This window comes from Bison bison, unplaced genomic scaffold (genome assembly GCF_000754665.1).
Source record: "Bison bison bison isolate TAMUID 2011002044 unplaced genomic scaffold, Bison_UMD1.0 scf7180017864139, whole genome shotgun sequence".
Lineage (NCBI taxonomy): Eukaryota > Metazoa > Chordata > Mammalia > Artiodactyla > Bovidae > Bison > Bison bison.
The window spans coordinates 2,491,444-2,502,358 of NW_011494711.1; positions in this window are offsets into that span (position 1 = coordinate 2,491,444).

The window sequence follows — 10,915 nt, forward strand, 5'->3', positions numbered from 1 at the left end:
AGAACAGATTCCTGTACTGAGTAATCTTCCCTTCCCACTCTCCAGTTAGGTATTTTCAGTCTTTAGACCTACTATTTCTCTAATAAAGCCATGGCTACAATCAGTCTATCCTACTAGTTTTTATACCAAAATACCATCTCAGGTACTACAAATGGGCATTAGTCAATGATGTTGCCATATCTTTCTGCCCACACAAAATTCGTCAAATCAATGTCAATGCCTTCTTTTCTACCGTGCTTGTTAACTCTATACACTCTAAAGCACGTTGTGTTTAAAGTCTTCCTGTTTTTCCTCCACCTCTCCTTCTTCTTTCTCCTCCTCCCTCCTTCCCTCTCTCTCTCTTTCCTTCTCTCTACTGAGTCTTCCCCATCACTATACAGCATGCTTTAGAGTCTCTTATCCTTTAAAAAGCAGTTCTGTTGACCCACATGCACCATCATGCATTGACCATCTGTCAATCAGACCATTTCTTTGCTTGCTTTTACAACTTTTCTACACACAACTTCTTTTTACTACACATTCATTCCTTCTTCAACCCTTTGCAATCTAGTTTCCAGCTCCACTTAATTTGCTCTTTTCAGTTCACTGAGAACCACCTCTGTGCCACAGTCAATGAAAATGTCTGTCTTCTCTTATCCACCTCTCAGCAGCAACTAACATGTCTAATCATTCCTCCCATCTTAACACTCTTCTCTTGACTTCCAGCTCTCCTGCTCTTCTTCTATCTCATTGATCTTTGTATTCTCTGTCTTCTTTCTTGACTCTTCTCCTCAGCCTCTAAGTTTTGGAGTGCTCATGGGGCTCAGACCTGGGCTCTCCTCTTAATATCTACACACATTTCCTAGATGACCTCATCTACTCACTGGCTTTAAATACTATCTATTTGCTGGTGACTCCTTATTTTTCTCCAGGCAAGCTACAGTCCATGGTGCCAAAAAGAGTCGGACATGACTGAATGACTGAGCACGCACACATTTAACACTTCCAGAAAGAAGTGGCACGTAGCAATTTTGCTTGCTTTGACCAAAACAAGTTATATAGCCAAGCCTAAACTCCTTTATTTTTTAAATTGAAGTATAGTTGATTTACAGTGTTTATTAATTCCTACCATATAGCAAAGTGATTCAGTTATACATATACCTTCTTTTTTTATGTTTTCCACTATGGTTTTTCATAGGATATTGAATAGTTCCCAGCAGGATCTTATTGTTTATCTTTTCTGTATATAATAGCTTATATCTGCTAACCCCAACCTCCTACTGTATCCCTCCCTGAACCCCCTTCCCCCTTGGCAACCACAAATCTGTTCTCTATGTCTGTGAGTCTGTTTCTGTTTTTGTAGATACATTCATTTGTGTCATATTTTAGATTTCACATCTAAATGATATCATATGGTATTTGTCTTTCTCTTTCTGACTTATTTCCCTTGAGTAAGTATGATAATATCTTTAGTTGCATCCTTGTTGCTGCAAATGGCATTATTTCCTTCTTTTTTCTGGCTGAGTAATATTCCGTTCTATATATGTACCATGTCTTCTTTATCCATTCATCTGCAATGGATGTTTAGGTTACTTTCATGTCTTTAGCCAAGCCTAACTTCAGAAAGCGTGGGGAAGTATAATCATCCATGTGCCCAGAAGGAGAAAAGATGGAAATATTTGTTTATCAGCAATTACAATTCCATACCTATTTTTTCTGGGGGGCTTTCTTGGTGGTTCAGTGGTAAAGAATCCACCTGCCAGTGCAGGGGATGCAAGTTTGATCCCTGGGTTGGGAAGATCCCCTGGAAAAGGAAACAGCAACCCATTCCAGTATTCTTGCCTGAAAAATCCCACGGACAGAGGAGCCTGGCAGGCTACAGTCTACAGTGCCAGAGTTGGACACAACTTAGTGACTAAACAACAACCATAACATCTTCTACTAGGAGATATCTTCACCCAGAAGAAAGACAACAAAAGTATTTGATCATTGCCCTTTTGACTTTCATATCTACCCTCTACTTAAAGCTTTCTGTCCCCAGCACAGGTTAACATAACCTCTCTGAATCTCTGTAGCACATATTCCTGTAATACTCACTTGATGTAACTGTTCAGTCATCTGTCTCCCCATCTGCACTATAAATAAGGAGGACAAGGATCTGTGTCTCTTTTCCTCTGAACCTAGTATCCTGAGAACCTGGCTCCATGCCTTTCACAGAGTAGATTCTACAAACAAATATTTATTGGAAGAAGTCTTGTAGCTTTTCATGTGTATGTGTTTTTATCTGCACAATTAGACTAAATATTCCTCTGCATATAAATTGAATAATTTATGTTTCATACATCTTACAGCTGATTCATCATGGAAATGTCCCTATATTGGCAGACACAGTAAATACTTGTTGAACTAAGCTATTTGATAGTATTGAGGCCTCATCAAGGTGCAGTGTGCAAAATATCCCTATTAAAAAGGAACTGGCATGTGTTTATTAGCCATCTGTATGTCTTATTTAGAGAAATATCTGTTTAGGTCTTCTGCCCACTTTTGTATTAGGTTATTTGTTTTTCTGATATTGGCTGCATGAGCTGCTTGTATATTTTGGAAATTAATCCTTTGTCAGTTGTTTCACTTGCTATTATTTTCTCCCGTTTTGAGCATTGTCTTTTTACCTTGCTTATGGTTTCCTTCATGGTGCAAAATCTTTTAAGTTTAAACACATGAAAAGATCTTCAACATCACTCATTATTAGAGAAATGCAAATCAAAAGTGCAATGAGATATCTTACACAGGTCAGGATGGCCATCATCAAAAGTCAACACACAGTAAATGCTGAAGAGGGTGTGGAGAAAATGGAACCCTCTTCCGATGTTGGTGGGAATGTAAATTGATACAGCCACTATGGAGGACAGTATGGAGATCCCTTACAAAACTAGGAATAAAATTACCATATGACCCAGCAATCTCACTACTAGGCATATACCCTGAGAAAACCACAATTGAAAAAGACACACGTACCCCAGTGTTCATTGCAGTGCTGTTTACAGTAACTAGGACATGGAAGCAACCCAGATGTCCATTGACAGATGAATGGATAAAGAAGTTATGGTACGTATACATAATGGAATATTAGTCAGCTATAAAAAAGGAATGCATTTGAGTCCATTCTAATGAGGTGGATGAACCTAGAGCCTATTATACAGAGTGAGGTAAGTCAGAAAGAGAAAGACAAATATTGTATTTTAACACATAAATAATGGAATCTAGAAAGATGGAACTGATGGTCCTATTTATAGGACAACAAAGGAGACACAGACGTAAAGAACAGACTCTGGGACTCAGTGGGGAAAGGAGAGGGTGCGATGGTTTGAGAGAGTAGCGTTGAAACATATACATGACCATATGTAAAACAGACAGCCAGTGGGAATTTGCTCTATGATGCAGGGAGTCCAAAGCCAGTGCTCTGTGACAACCTAGAGGGGTGGGATGGGGTGACAGGTGGGAGAGAGGTTCAAGAAGGAGGTAACATACATATACCTATGACTGACTCATGTTGATATATGGCAGAAGCCATCACATTACTGTAGATAAAATAATTATCTCCCAATTAAAAATAAAATACAATTTTTTCTTAAAGAGGTACTTTCAAGTCTCCCTGGGCTTCCCTGGTGGCTCAAAGGTTAAAGTGTCTGCCTGGAATGCAGGAGACCCGAGTTTGATCCCTGGGTCAGGAAGATCCCCTGGAGAAGGAAATGGCAACCCACTCCAGTACTCTTGCCTGGAGAATCCCATGGAGGGAGGAGCCTGGTAGGCTACAGTCCATGGGGTCGCAAAGAGTCGGACACAACTGAGCAACTTCACTTTTCACTTTCAAGTCTCCAGCACCACCATCTTTTGAACACAAACTCAACACAAGACACACGTTGCTATCCCTGGCTTCCAGCAAAAGTTCCTCAGCAGTTTTCTCTGGTAGAAAAAAACCAACAGATGATTGCCTGGATCTTCTTGGTTTTGTTGGTGGTCAATCTGTCTGGAAGTGAAACTCCACTTTCCACAGAATTTCATCAGAGCAGTAACCATGGGACTCAAATTTTGGCCATTGATAGTGTCTCAGCTCAGCTGTGTATCCTAATGTGAAAATGAAACTTGTGTTCCACCCCCTTATGTTCCCTTTCTTGCAATTGCCAATTCCTAAAATAATGCTGCGATTAAAATCTGTTCCTTCTTGAGCAGGGTCGTAACGTGTGATGACAGATCTGTCTCTTAGACCCTAACTATCTGACAGAGAATGGCAGTCTTGTTGAGATTTTTCTATCAAAAAACATCCTTTGGGTACCAGGTGGTTGCTGTTTCTGCTGACAAGTTCAGAGGACACATATTTGGACATCCTCCCTGCTGCGATGCTATTGGAGTCACAGTCTTCTTCCTTAGAAAAATGTCATTTCAATTGACTGAGTATTCTCAATCTTCTAGGTCTCACAAGCCAGTGTGACACAGCTGAAAGAGTTAGAGACGTCTTCTTCAGTTCCATAGCATATCTTGGGCCAAACCTGAATTTCTGTTTCCTCATCAGAAAATTAGGATAATAATACCTATCTCAATGGACTAAATAACATAGAATTGGAAGTGTTTCTTTCTCTTCCTGGCACACAGGAGATATTCAATAAATGTTTGTGCTTTTCTAACAGCTAACTGTTAAAGTTGACTGTTATGCTAGGTACCAATTTAAAGTCCCTTCAAATAAAATCACCTAATAATTAATTATAGAATTGTTTTGAGCTAATTAAGAGCCCACAACAGAGCCTGAGATATAATAAACTCTAGATAGGAATAACAACCAATAGCATCTACAGTGGAGCATAATGCTATGCTATAATCTGATTTTTGCCCCTTTTCCACATTTTCATCTAATTTATATAGCTTTTCTAAAATGTATCATGCTCTCTCCCATTGATTTGGGAATGTATGTTAGTACAACTTTTTTCTATAGAGTGCAGTTTAGCAGTACCCGTCAAAATTTTAAATATACAAATTCTTAGACCCAGCCATGCTACTTTAGGTATTTATCCTATAGATATGCTTGTGAAGGTAAAAGTGAAAGTCGCTCAGTTGTGTCCGACTTTTGGTAACCCCATGGATTATAACAGTCCATGGAATTCTCCAGGCCAGAATACTGGAGTGGGTAGCCTTTCCCTCCTCCAGGGGAACTTCCCAACCCAGGGATCAAACCCAAGTCTCCCTCATTGCAGGCAGATTCTTTACCAGCTGAGCCATAAGGGAAACCCATAGATAAGCTAACACATGTGCTATATGATATAGGTAGAAAAACATTCATAGTAACATTGTTTGTAATATGAAAAGCTGGAAATATAGCCTAATGTTCATTAGTAGGAGAGTAGACAAATGAAATGCATAAAAAGAAATCCTTTGAGTGAAGCAGCTAATAATACTGACATGAAACAACTTCCAAGATACATCATTAAGCAAAAAGAGCAAGTGGCAGAGCAGTGTTTATGATATGTTATAATATTATTTGCATTAAAAATTATAAGCATTGCATGCTTGTGTAAACATAGGCCATCCCTGGAAGGACAGAAGAGACTGGTAATAGCAATTGCCTCTGGGAAGAGGAAATAGTGGCGCTGGAAAAGAACAGAGAGAGGATTAACCTCTTATAATACCTTTTGAATTTTGTTCTGTGTACATGTAGTTTCTTTTCCAAACATATGTTTCTTAAAACTGTCCTTATTCTATCATAAATAACTGATTAAATCTGGGAAGAGCACGATAGACAAAAGGAATGTCTAAAATGTTTTCTTTATTTCTTTTTTTTTTTTTAGCAGAAAACCCAAGGTATTTGTATTCTGTAATTATTTAAAATTTAATATGAAAAAGGAAAATGACTGGAAAGGGAAAATATAGCTAGTTAAACCACTGTCACTTCCATAATACAATGACTATCAATCATCAGACATTTGCTTGAGTACATATTAAGTCCCTGATGCTCTGGAGGATGCAGTAAGAGGGAGAAATGCAAAGGAGATAGCTTTTAATTATGCAAAAGCTCCCCTCAATGAGCTCACAGTCTGGTTGAATAGATGAGACATATAGGTGAAATGATGAACAGCATCCAGCAGTGAAGCTGGCCTGGGTGAGGAGGCTTAGCAAAGGAGGGGTCAGCAGGACCTCTACAGCAGAGATAATGATAACGCTGGGGACAAGTTATGTCTCCTGCTTTATCCATTTCTTTGTATTTGAAATGGAATAACCTGCCTTGGCTCTCTTCTCACGGGGATGCTGTTAGGATTAATGAGGTAATGTTTGTGCTTATATAGTGCCTTTCTTCTGAGAACTCAGAATGCTTTGTGTAAAGTATTTTTATTAATATTCATAGGGTGGCTTGTATAGTTTTCCACCTTTTGCTTTGGAATTTGCACATCTATACCTAAAAGACTTGAATTTTTCTCTCACTCTTCAACATTACTCTGGTTTTTGCACCAAAATAGTGCAGACTCAAGCTTTCGAGTCTTGGTGCTTTTATATAGCTCAGGGCTAATAGCATCACACAGCTTGCCTGCAGGAGGACCCACCTGTACTTTCTAAAATTTCTACAGACTCCATTGTATACATATGCAAGATAAACCTGAGCTCATGGAAAGATTTTAAACAAGTATGTGACAGGGATGGAAAAATCTATCTATAACTAAGATTGCTCCCTAGGAAGTATGAATCACAACAGCAGGAATTCTTGTGAGGTTGTGCTTGCAAGTTGAGAGATCAAGGCTGAACCCCATCTCCCTCCACTGCCCCCAGAGACCAGACTACTCTGAGTAACAGAGGTGATTTCCGACTGGGGACAGAGGGTGTCAAAAGAGAGAGAAGGCAGAAGCAGAGATAGAAAGAAGTAACATGGAGCTAGGAAGGTCGCAGGAGGCCGTGCACAGCAGGAAATGACTTCTCCATATTCCCCCTCCCAGGTATGAATAAACTTCACCAAAGCTTACGAAATACTAGGAGTGAATGGATTCCTTACGTAAACCTGACTGAATATGCACCCACAGAGATGCGGGTAATGAAGAAGAGACAAGTCCATGAGCCTGAGAAATGACAGAAATCATGAGAGAATCTGGACCTGCAATGACTTGGGACTGACTAGGCTCCAAGTAAACTAGACTAAATCTCTGAGGAAAAAAGGGACTTGGCTGACATGAGGATAAAGATATGTGATGCCCATTGCTGCTTGTTATTTTTGCATATCCCTGGTGGCTTAGGCAGTAAAGACTCTGCCTGCAATGTGGATGAATTTTCTTATTCAAGGTTCATCTTAAGTAATCTTTAACTTCTTTTTTGTTTGTTCGCAGTGCTTTATTTAACTACACTACTTGTTGGTGGGGCTTCCCAGGTGGCTCAATGGTAAAGAATCTACCTGTCAAGCAGGAGACCCGGGTACAATCCCTGGGTTGGGAAGATTCCTTGGAGAAGGGATTGGCAACCCACTTCAGTATTCTTGCCTGGGAAATCCCGTGGACAGAGGAGCCTAGTGGGCTACAGTCCATGGGATCACAAAGAATCATACACAACTAAGCAACTAACACACCAATATTAAAATCAAGCTTTTAGGATAAAATTTAGGTTTAGAAAAGATGGCCCAGTCCAGCTTCTCTCTTCGATCAAGTGGAGAGTGGCAGGCAGAGAGTAAGAGGACTTTCTCCCTGTGTGGCAGCCCAGCCTGGCTACATGTAACCAAACTGTGCCACGACCCCACACATCTTTCCTCAGACTTGTTTCTCCCCTGTTTGCCTGTTTGAGAATAGCACTTGGCTGAAGCCTTCGACTTGAGAGGTAGTAGGAGGGCTGCCTACTCATATCACGCTACCTGTTTGGCCCTAGGCCAATATCACAAAACAAAGCTTCTTGCAGCAACTGAGAAGAAACAATTTGCATAACTTAAAGCTGTGTTAGAGTGTTGTGCTTCATGTCTGAGCAGCGTAAGTCTTGAGCTTTAAATAGCCCAACCCTAACGTATATTTAAGAGCAATGTTCTAAAGGTTGTGTTACATAAAGTGGAACACTGAGTGACACCACAGCAAAATGCCAGGTCCCCTTTCTTGCAGATTGACAGAAGCCAGCCTCAGTTAGGCAACTGGGAGGAAAACTCTGCGATATGAAACCCAAAAGAGATCAGTCCTGTTTATAATTGGAGATTCCTACAGTCTTTCACTGACCCTGAATATCCTTGCCTTGTCTGCCGCAGTCTTGCCAATGCTCTGAAAGAGCCATCATAGAGTCACTTTTCTGGATTAGACAGTAAGAATCATAATTCCTGGAAGGACACTTAGGAATACCTACATGTGCCACAGGTACAACTAAAGCCACAGGTCTTAGCTGATGGACAAAAGTCCTAGACAATATCTTTTTCCTTTGGCCTTCTTTCACTAATGTAGAGACCCACATGTGTTTTTTCACTGCTCTCTTTGATAACCTAGTAGCCATTTCACACAGTTATAAAGCATGAAAGATGAAACTGTATACCAGAATCATCTATGGAACTTATATAAAACATAAGTGCCTGGGGTCCACCCCAGACTTACCACGTCAGAATTTGGAAAGTGGTAGATATTTTAACAAGTATGTTTTGAAAATGGTTCCACAGAAATTCTGATGTAAGCTTCTATCTCACAACCACTTGGGACAGGATGAGATGTAGGTAAAGGTCAGGGAAAAAGATATCCTGAAGATCTGGTGACTGAAGAAATATGCCAACTAGAAAAGATGGGTCACAAAGACTGCACCCCACAGCAGATCCCTGATAGGAAAGGAGGTCAGTTACTCAAAGGTAATCACCCTGGAAAGTGACTGAGAATTCCAGACCAGGCTGGGGAAACTCCCCCAAACTACCTGAAACAAATAAGAACTTTACCCAGTGTATACTGCCATATACGTTTACATTTGTTTATGCCTTCAATATAATATTTACTAACCAATAAATGCCAGGTGCAAAGTTAGGTGCTAGAATAGAATATGGAGCAAAACTAGACAAAATTCCTTAGCCCATGGAGCTTCCCTTCTAATAGGGAAGGCAAAGGATTAAAGAAATGATCATGGCTAAATGTAATGAGTGGTATGACGGGAAGTACAGGATGCTAGAGGAATACACAGAGATGGAACTAACCTAGTCTAAGGGTTATCAAGGAAAGCTTCTGGAGCAAATGATTATTAAATGGAGACCTGAAGGATAAGTGAATATTAGCCTGATAAACAGAATCGGGGATGAAAATCCAGATTTATGTGCAAAGCCTCATGTTTTTTTAGCCCATCAGACATTAAAATTACCTGGGAACATTGTTTTAAACTCCCCACTGCATCCCCACAAGTTTAATAATAATCTCTAGGGGTAGGACCTAGATTAGGAAGATCCCCTGAAGGAGGGCATGGTAACTCACTCCAGTATTCTTGCCTGGAGAATCCCCATGGACAGAGGAACCTGGCAGGCTACAGTCCATGGGGTCCCAAAGAGTCAGACACGACTGAGTGACTAAGCACAGCACAGGTGTAGGACCCAGACATCAATAGTTTTTAAAGCTCCCCAGGTTATCCCAATGTGCAAACAAGGAGAACCAGTGGTGTAGAGACAAGACTTTTGATTCAGGATGCTTAAAGAAATTCAGAGCATTTAATTCAGATGAGAAAATTGCAAGACAGACCCAGTAAGAACTGTGTTAGAATTCTCCATAAAAATCAGAACGATAGGACATGCCAGATAGATAGATAGAGAGGTTTATTGTAAGGAATTGGCTCACATGATCATGGAGGCTGAGAATTTATTAGAGATCTTACTATTTGTTGGTGGTTTAGCTACAGCCCAGGTAGAGAAGAAAACTGACATCCTAACTCAAAAACAGGCAGAGAGAAAGTGAATTCTCCCTCACCTTTAATCTTTTCAGAACTCAGATTGGATGAGGCATGCCCACACTGGAGAGGGCAACTGCTTTATTCAGTCTACAATTCAAATATTCATCTCACTCAGAAATACCTTTGCAGACATACCCAGGATATTTAACCAAATATCTGGGTACACTATAGCCCAGTCAAATTGACACATAAAACTGGCCATCACATCATTCTTAAAGAATTCATGTTTTATCTTGAAGTCGTGGAAATCTTTTAAGCAAGGGAATATGATCTGACTAGTACATTTAATATGGTCACTCTGCTGTGGTTTGAGAAAAGGAAAGAAGCTAATGGTGATGAAATCACTAGGAGGCTGTTGCAATCACCTAGGCACGAGTGATGGCCACTTGAACTAGGCTGCTGACAGACATGCTGGAGAGGATGGAGAGGTGTGAATCCATCTAGAGAAAGGTAGAATCAGTTGGATATGATGATTGATCAGGTATGAGAGAGGATGGAGAACAGAGTCAAGAGTGACTTCTGGGTTTTAATTTGAACAACTGGGCAGATTGGAATTCTATTTACCAAAACGAGGAACATAAGAACATTCCTCCACATAGTTGCAAATTTCTGTATAAGAGATGTTCATCATCCTTCAAAGACCACCCTCTTCTAAAGAGACTGTACTTCAGCTAACCCAAGCAGATGAGCATTCTAGCTGAATTTCTCTAAACCCTAAGGAAGTCCCTTCACCTACTTCCAAGGCAACCCTAAACTGAGAAAATCTGGGGGTGAGGACATCATTAAAATGGGCTGGGAAGTCAGATAAATACAGAATACAGGTACTTACCCTGAAGGGAAAATGTACTAAAACTTTAGAAACACAAAATTTGCCTTTTTGTTTCTGATCTATGGTTCTACTTAGGGGCAAATGCAATGAATCTTGAACCATAAACAGGCATTAATGTCAATAGGATGCTTTCACCTGGGAGAGTTCTGGGAAATGCAGTCAGCTTGTTTACCAACACATCATGTCTTCTTACCCAGA